Consider the following 8,873-nt stretch of genomic DNA (forward strand, 5'->3'; position numbering starts at 1 on the left):
CCAGCCAAAGGAGGGGCATTATTTCGCAGTCCAGGTCCGCGAGTGGCCTCTGCCATGTAGCACGGCGCGGCCGCCACTGTGCGCATATGCGGCCACAGACCTGGCAAATCTCCAGGGCATATGGCAGCTAGAGCCGGGTGCTCTACGCAGCCGACATGCTAGCCCCCAGCAAAACGGGGAATCGGTAGCCGTTTTACACCACTGTTCCCACGCCGGCGTGGGGATATAATCCCAGAATGGGAGAATCCAGCCCCATATGTTTCAATCAGATTCCCTCTCATTCTTCCAAACTCAAGTGGATACAGGCACAGCGTGTCCAAGTTGTCCTCCTATGATAACCCCTCGTCCAGTCAAGTGAACCTTCTCTGGCCAGTTTCGAATGAAATTATGTCCTTTCTTAAATAAGGAGACCAAAATCGTACAGAGTACTTTGCATGTGGTCTCACCAATACCCTGTACAACTGCAGTACTTTCCCCTTGCAATAAACAGCAACACTCCCTTTACCTTCCCAATCGTGTACTGTATATGCAGAGTAACTGGTCCTGATTCATGCACCAGTACACCTCGATCCCTCTGGACCTCGGAGCTGCAATCTCTGTGCATTTAAACAAGCAATGCAAGATGGCGCCGGAACGTGGCGACTCTCTGCGAGCTCTCTCACACAGATCCTCTTCTTACATCTCCGATAATCATACTAATCTCTTAAAACTTAATTCTAACACAAACACTGACCTTTCTCTTTTACATTCTCTTCACACAGCTTTCTGAATGAGTAGTACTACACTCTGTATGCTTCACCCGATGTCTGTGTCTATGTATTTACATTGTGTATTTTATGGTTGACCTATGTATTTTCTTTTCATGTACAGAATGATCTGCCTGAGCTGTGCGCAGAACAATATTTTTCGCTGGATCTCGGTACACATGACAATAAACAAATTCAATCCAATATGTTGCTTTTTTATTCTTCCTGCCAAAGTGGACAAGTTCACATTTCCCCACATTATGCTCAATCTGCCAAATTATTGCTCACTTGTTTAGCCTATCTGCACTCTTTACAGACTACTTATGGTCACTCACAACTTACCTTCCTCCATACCTTTGTAGCAACAGCAAATTCTGCAACCGTACTTTTGATCCTGTCAACCAAGTCCTGAAAATAGTTGAGGCCCAGTCCTGACCCCTGTGGCTCTCCACAGGTTACATCTTGCCAGTCCAAAAATGACAATTTTTTACCTTCTCACTGTTTCCTGTTCGCTAACCAATCCTCTGTTGATGCTGTTACCAACTACAGAATGAGCTTTTATTTTGTGGAATGAACTTTTATGTGGCACCTTGTCAAGTGCCTGCTGGAAATCTAAATAATCTGCCTGACTGCACTGAGATTATCTAAGTGCCCAATCTAGCCCCTCAATAACAGAATTAACATGGTTCAGTCCTGCATTGTATTAGCAGCAGCAGCAACAGCAGAATCTAACCCCTGCAGTGACTTGTGAACTCGCTGGTGTCTCAGCAGATTGGATGACCGAGCAAATCTCTTCCCACATATGGAGCAGGTGAATGACCTCTCTCCTGTGTGAACCTGCTGGTGTCTAAGCAGGTGGGATGACTGAACAAATCTCTTCCCACACATGGAACAGGTGAATGACCTCTCCCCACTGTGACCTTGTTGGTGTCTCAGAAGGTCCTTAGTGCTCTTAAAGCTCTTCTCACAGTCAGAACATTTGAAAGGTCTTTGCTCAGTGTGAACAAGTTGATGTACAGTGAGCTGGGATGGCTGAGTGAATCCCTTTCCGCACATGGAACAAGTGAAAGGTCTTTCTCCAGTGTGAATTCGCTCATGTATCAGAAGGTGGGGTGAATCAGCAAATCCCTTACCACACACAGAGCAAATGAACGGCCTCTCTCCAGTGTGAACGCGCTGGTGTCTCAGACGGTGGGATGAATGGGTGAATCCCTTCCCACACACAGAGCAGGTGAATGGCCTCTCTCCAGTGTGAACTCGCTGGTGTGTCACCAGATCCTGTTTGCTTTTAAAGCTCTTCTCACAATCAGAACATTGAAATGGTCTCTGATCAGAGTGAACTCGCTGGTGTGTCTGTAGCTGGGATAAACGTCCAAACCTCCTTTGACAGAGAGAGCAGGTGAACGGCATCTCCCCAGTGTGAGTGCGTTGATGGGCTTGTAAATCATTTTTACTTTTAAAACACTTCTCACAGTGCGAGCATTGAAAAGGTCTCTTATCAGAGTGAACAAGTTGGTGTGTTAGAAGGTGGGATGACTGAGTGAATCCCTTCCCACACACTGAGCAGGCGAAAGGCCTCACCTCCATGTGAGTGCGCTGGTGTCTCAGCAGGTCCTTTGTGCTTTTAAAGCTTTTGTCACAATCAGAACATTGAAACGGTCTCTGATCAGAGTGAACTTGCTGGTGAATCAGGAGGCTTGATAAAGCATTACACCCCTTCCCACATTCAAGGCAATTGAATGGCCTCTCGCCAGTCTGAACACGCTGATGTCTTCAGGCTGGATGAGTAATCAAATCCTTTCCCACACACAGTGCAGGTGTAAGGCCTCTCTCCAGTGTGAATGCGTCGATGAATATCCAATCCAGATGGGTAATTAAATCCCTTTCCACAGTCCCCACATTTCAATAGTTTCTCCATGATGTGAGTGTCCTTGTGTTTCTCCAGGTTGGGAAATGTTGAAGCCTCGTTTACACAGAATATGTACAGGGTGACTACTCACTGTGAATGTGGTGGTTTTTCTTTCAGGCTGGTGAAAGCTCTTTCCGTATCCAGCACATTGGAAACTCTCGGGTATTTGCGTATCTCGGTGCTTTCTCAGTCACACTGATGGCTCACATCTTTTTCCACAGACAGAATGGAACAAACGTTTCTCCTTCTGTATACAAAGGCTGATGATATTCAGATTCTGATGAATCAAATCACTGAAGCATCTTGATGTGAAGTTTGGTTTGAGTTTCATGTCTGTAAATTCTGCTAATATCCTGTAAAAATAATTTTACAAAATCCATCACTAACAGTCCAGAGGGTTTGGGGCCTCCAGCGGGTATTTGTGAATCCTCCCCACCCACCTGCCAGGGTTTCCTTCCTTGCCAGAGATCAGAGTCCTCATTGATTTGAGTGCGAAGTGGAAGCTCTTATTTCTTGTCCTCCCCCATCCTCTGATGTGAACCATCCTCCAGTGTTCTGAAGCAGGATGGTGCCCGTTAACCTGGGCCTGTTCCCGGGAGGGAGGGAGAAGCCCCGCAGCTGCAAATTGTGAAGGGTTTGCGGATCCACAAAGTGTTTCCAAATCCTCCCACCCACCGCCTGAAGCTGACTCCGCTTCTCCGGGACAAACAAGGGCCGAGGCATCAATCATAATGCGCATGCTCCAAACTCTTTGACACTACGCCTGCGCATTGGTGTCCAGCTCTGTCCATGCTCCGGATCCAATGCCCGGCTGATTGACAACAGTTCAGGACCAATTGGAAGATGTTGTGGGACTGGAGAACTGAGCACGAGCTACTCATTCTCCAACCAATCAGAATGAATGAGAGGCGGGGCTGAGCCCGGATCTCCCTCATTGGCTGAAACTGCATCATTTTGAAAGCTGATTTGTCTCAAACTCTAGGAGAAAAATGGACCTTTTGTTTGTGGCTTTAAACAGATGAAACTCTGTGGGTGTGGAGCAAAGATTTCAACATTTGTTCCTGAAATGTGAAACTATGTTTACATAATTGAAGAGCTGACTTCACAGAAGAACAGGGAAGAGAGGGAATGTCCACAATTTGTATTTGGGTTACTGGGCATCAGTTTGCTCTCACTTACCGTTACTTGTTTAAAGGTGTAGAAGGAGCTTTTAATGAAATGAAATGAAAATTGCTTATTGTCACAAGTAGGCTTCAAATGAAGTTACTGTGAAAAGCCCTGAGTCGCCACATTCCGGCGCCTGTTCGGGGAGGCTGGTATGGGAATTGAACCGTGCTGCTGGCCTGCCTTGGTCTGCTTTAAAAGCCAGCGATTTAGCCCTGTGCTAAATCAGCCCCATTGAAACACAGTGGGTGGGATGCTCCATTCCTGAGACGAAGTATTGATGCAGGGGCAGGATTCATGGACTTCCACAACAGCAAAACTGGCGCCGAGCGTGGATGGATTCGGTGACTTTAGAGGGGCTAGAACCGGCACCACATGGAACATGCAAGCGATGCCATTGAGAAACAGTGTGGGATTTGCCGGGTCCGTGATTCACACTCGGGAGGCTGACAAGCTGCAACCGCATATACACATTACACTCCCCACACACATTCATCCCAGCCAACAAGATGGCACTGGTTGCGCTGGAGCGCGCCCATCCTGCTGAGGAGTCAGCTGAGGCCAGAGGGCTCCTCTGGTGGTGCCCCGGGGGGGGGGGGGGGGGGAACTCATGTGACCTGTGGCCCTAAGTTCACAATGGACAGTCACCGGTATATACAGCTGCATGGTTACCTTGCAGATTGCTGTAATGACGCTTTCTGCCGGTCCACCCCACAGCTCAAATCCAGGCTATCCCGAGCTACTCCCCCGACCCTGGCAGAAGCCCCCACCCAGCGGCACAACTGTCAGCGAACTATGGCGATGCTGCACACGTTCCGTACCCCCTCTCCCTCATCAGCGACGGGACCTGTTTAATAATTTTTAAAAGCACAAGTGAACCTCGCCATCAGGAATTTGGCCCATCCTCGGCAGAGAATCACAGAGGCCCCGGAGAATACTCGGTCAGGGCCACTAATCATAGAATCCTAGAATTTACAGTGCATAAGGAGGCCATTTGGGCCATTGAGTCTGCAGCAGCCCTTGGAAAGAGCACGCTACCCAAGCCCATACCTCCACCTTATCCCTGTAACCCCACCCAAGATTTTGGATACTAAGGACAATTTAGCATGGCCAATCCACCTAACCTGCACATTGTTTGACTGTGGGAGGAAACCGGAGCACTCAGAGGAAACAAACGCAGACAAGGGGAGAACATGCAGACTCCGCATAGGCAGTGACCCTCGCCGGCAATTGAACCTGGGACCCTGGAGCTGTGAAGCAACAACGCTAACCACTGTGCGACGGTGCCACCCTAATGATATGCAAATGGTGTCTAACTGTATGTGCATTCTGAAATGCATTGACGCCACTGTCGAGGTCATGGATAATTGTGATTTGGCATGAAATCGGTGCCCCCCCATGATTTCAAAGTCAGAATCGATTCTCCACCCAATCGCGTTTGGCGATTCCGGTGTCAGCCGATGGAGAATCTCACACAGGAACTGTCACGTTGCTCAAAATGAAATAAAACTAACTGTTTGTCTTTACCAAGGAGATAAATGCTACCCAGGTCATGCAGACAGACTAGGAAGCCCTGTCCGCAGATAGAACATAGAACATTACAGCGCAGTACAGGCCCTTCGGCCCTCGATGTTGCGCCGACCTGTGAAACCACTCTAAAGCCCATCTACACTATTCCCTTATCGTCCATATGTCTATCCAATGACCATTTGAATGCCCTTAGTGTTGGCGAGTCCACTACTGTTGCAGGCAGGGCATTCCACGCCCTTACTACTCTCTGAGTAGTAAGAACCTACCTCTGACATCTGTCTTATATCTATCTCCCCTCAATTTAAAGCTATGTCCCCTCGTGCTAGACATCACCATCTGATGAAAAAGGCTTTCACTGTCCACCCTATCCAATCCTCTGATCATCTTGTAACCTAGGTTCAAAATTGATAAGGAGTGAAGTAAAAATGTAAATTTCAGGGGTGCTGATCTCCCAGTCTTTCCTGGAGGTGCCAGACTTGAGAATTACAAATACAAAGAACAAAGAAAAGTGCAGCATAGGAACAGGCCCTTAGGCCCTCCAAGCCCGTGCCAACCATGCTGCCCGACTAAACTACAATCTTCTACACTTCCTGGGTCCGTCTCCCTCTATTCCTATCCTATTCATGTATTTGTCAAGATGCCCCTTAAATGTCACTATCGTCCCTGCTTCCACCACCTCCTCTGGCAGCGAGCTCCAGGCACCCACTTCCCTCTGTGTAAAGAATTTGCCTCGTGCATCTACTCTAAACCTTGCCCCTCGCACCTTAAAGCTATGCCCCCTAGTAATTGACCCCTCTACCCTGGGGAAAAGCCTCTGACTATCCACTCTGTCTATGCCTCTCATAATTTTGTAGACCTCTATCAGGTCGCCCCTCAACCTCCGTCGTTCCAATGAGAACAAACCGAGTTTATTCAACCGCTCCTCATAGCTAATGCCCTCCATTCCAGGCAACATTCTGGTAAATCTCTCCTGCACCCTATCAAAAGCATCCACATCCTTCTGGTAGTGTGGCGACCAGAATTGAACACTATACTCCAAGTGTGGCCTAACTAAGGTTCTATACAGCTGCAACATGACTTGCCAATTCTTATACTCAATGCCCCAGCCAATGAAGGCAAGCATGCAGTATGAGTTGTTGACTACCTGTGTTGCCTCTTTCAGTGACCTGTGGACCTATACACCAGGACCTCTCTGACTTTCAATACTCTTGAGGGTTCTACCATTCACTGTATATTCCCTACCTGCATCAGACCTTCCAAAATGCATTACCTCACATTTGTCCGGATTAAACTCCATCTGCCATCTCTCCGCCCAAGTCTCCAAACAATCTAAATCCTGCTGTATCCTCCAACAGTCCTCATCACTATCCTCAATTCCACCAACCTTTGTGTCATCTGCAAACTTACTAATCAGACCAGTTACATTTTCCTCCAAATCATTTATATAAACTACAAACAGCAAAGGTCCCAGCACTGATCCCTGCAGAACATCACTAGTCACAGCCCTCCAATTAGAAAAGCATCCTTCCATTGCTACTCTCTGCCTTCTATGACCTAGCCAGTTCTGTATCCACCTTGCCAGCTCACCCCTGATCCCGTGTGATTTCACCTTTTGTGCTAGTCTACCACGAGGGACCTTGTCAAAGGCCTTAGTGAAGTCACTATAGACAACATCCACTGCCCTACCTGTATCAATCATCTTTGTGACCTCTTCGAAAAACTCTTATCAAGTTAGTGAGACATGACCTCCCCTTCACAAAACCATGCTGCCTCTCACTAATACGTCCATTTGCTTCCAAATGGGAGTAGATTCTATCTCGAAGAATTCTCTCCAGTCATTTCTCTACCACCGATGTAAGGCTCACCAGCCTGTAGTTCCTGGATTATCCTTGCTACCCTTCTTAAACAGAGGAACAACATTGGCTATTCTCCAGTCCTCCTGGACATCACCTGAAGACAGTGAGGATCCAAATCTTATGCCTTTATTCAAAAAGTGTTGTAAGGATATCCCCAGCAATTACAGACCAGATAGTTCAACACCAGTTGTTCGGCATGCTTCAAGAAAGTCATCTTTATTGTCACAAGTAGGCTTACATTATCACTGCAATGAAGTTACTGTGAAAAGCTCCTGTGAAGTTACGGTGAAAAGATAGAATTAATAGCCACATGGAAAAATGTGGGCTTATTTGGAAGAACCAGCATGGATTTCTAAAGGGGAAATCATGTTTAATTAATTTGCTGCAGTTTTTTTATAGGATAGGTAAAGAGAGCATTTAAAGCATATAATATGAGCTAGCTTAATAAGGGCATAAACTACAGGAACAAGCTGGTTATACTAAACTTGTACAAGACACTAGTTAGACCTAAGTTGCAATATTGTGTACAGTTCTGAGCGCATGCCTTCTTCCAACTAACCACAGGATACCCAGGGAAGGTAATAACAGTGTATTCATGATTCAGGCATGGAGGGAACTACCCAAGAGAAACCTCTGGCTCCGGGGTAGCACTTTCCCCCGATACAGCTCTTTGTCTTGCCCCCTTAATGTTTAATATCACCTGGCTGGAGCTCAGAAAGGACAATTAGAGGAGTGGGTGGGGCAGGGAGGGTGGTGATCATATGACAAGAACAGAATTTCAGCCTGGACACAATCCACGAGCACGGTGACCATCCACTTCTTGTCCCTGTTGTTAAAATAAATCAAGCACAGTATTTATTTGCATTCTAGTTATCGGACTTTTTCATGTTTTACCTGACACACTTATCTCCATGGTAACACAGATACTGTGCTTCCTTCCCTCATTTGTGAATAGCCAATAAAAGACGTGTTCATCATGTGCAACTTCACAATTAGTCTTCCTGTCGCACGGCCGGATTAGTTTGGACACAGTTTCAGGTGTTGACGAACATCCTGGTGTTTCTTCAGCCACCAGTAGTAATTAGGAACATATGGGGACATAAAAGAGAAACACTCCCTAAATCTGATCCCGAAACAAAATTAGTTATTTTGCAAGACATCAAGGTGTGATGCAAGTCAAATTAGAGCCACTTTGTGATAGAAACCCGCATCATGTAGGATGGGTGAGACCTTACTTGCTGAGGGAACACCTTTGCGATGGTGTACCGCTGCTTTCCCATACTCACTCCAGGGTCCCGGTCCTGACAAGTTTTAAAATTCAGGTTTAACTGGAGTCTGTCATACCAGTGCCAATGATTGAGTTTTCTATTTTGGGTGGATCCCCTGAATCTCCTCTAGAGCAGCTTTCCGGGTGAGTCAGTGTACCTGTTTGTTACCATTACCCTCTTCACTAACTCCTGCTGCTAATGTACCTTCACCTTACAAATAACAATTCTCTCTTATCAGCAACATCCCAAATTATTCAGAGTTTGGAGTGGAGGGTGAGTGGTTTCCTTTCTGCTATGGAAAGCTGTGTGTTTTATTTTTTTGCCAGAGATGTATGTTTTCAGTAAGGGTCTAACAGTGAATGAAGCTTTCAGAATCATTGATAATTTTATCAGGAACGAT

General features: G+C 46.6%; 1 long non-coding RNA gene across 1 annotated transcript; it reads right to left on the bottom strand.

Moving 5' to 3' along the window:
* Window positions 1-945: 945 nt before the first annotated feature.
* LOC140407705 (uncharacterized) lies at window positions 946-3,385 on the bottom strand. Its single transcript, XR_011939761.1, has 2 exons — window positions 3,096-3,385; window positions 946-3,008 (listed from the first exon to the last, which is right to left on the bottom strand). It is a non-coding gene; the product is annotated as an uncharacterized lncRNA (long non-coding RNA).
* Between the last annotated feature and the right edge of the window lie 5,488 nt (window positions 3,386-8,873).

The sequence above is a fragment of the Scyliorhinus torazame genome, unplaced genomic scaffold (assembly GCF_047496885.1).
Source record: "Scyliorhinus torazame isolate Kashiwa2021f unplaced genomic scaffold, sScyTor2.1 scaffold_1828, whole genome shotgun sequence".
Lineage (NCBI taxonomy): Eukaryota > Metazoa > Chordata > Chondrichthyes > Carcharhiniformes > Scyliorhinidae > Scyliorhinus > Scyliorhinus torazame.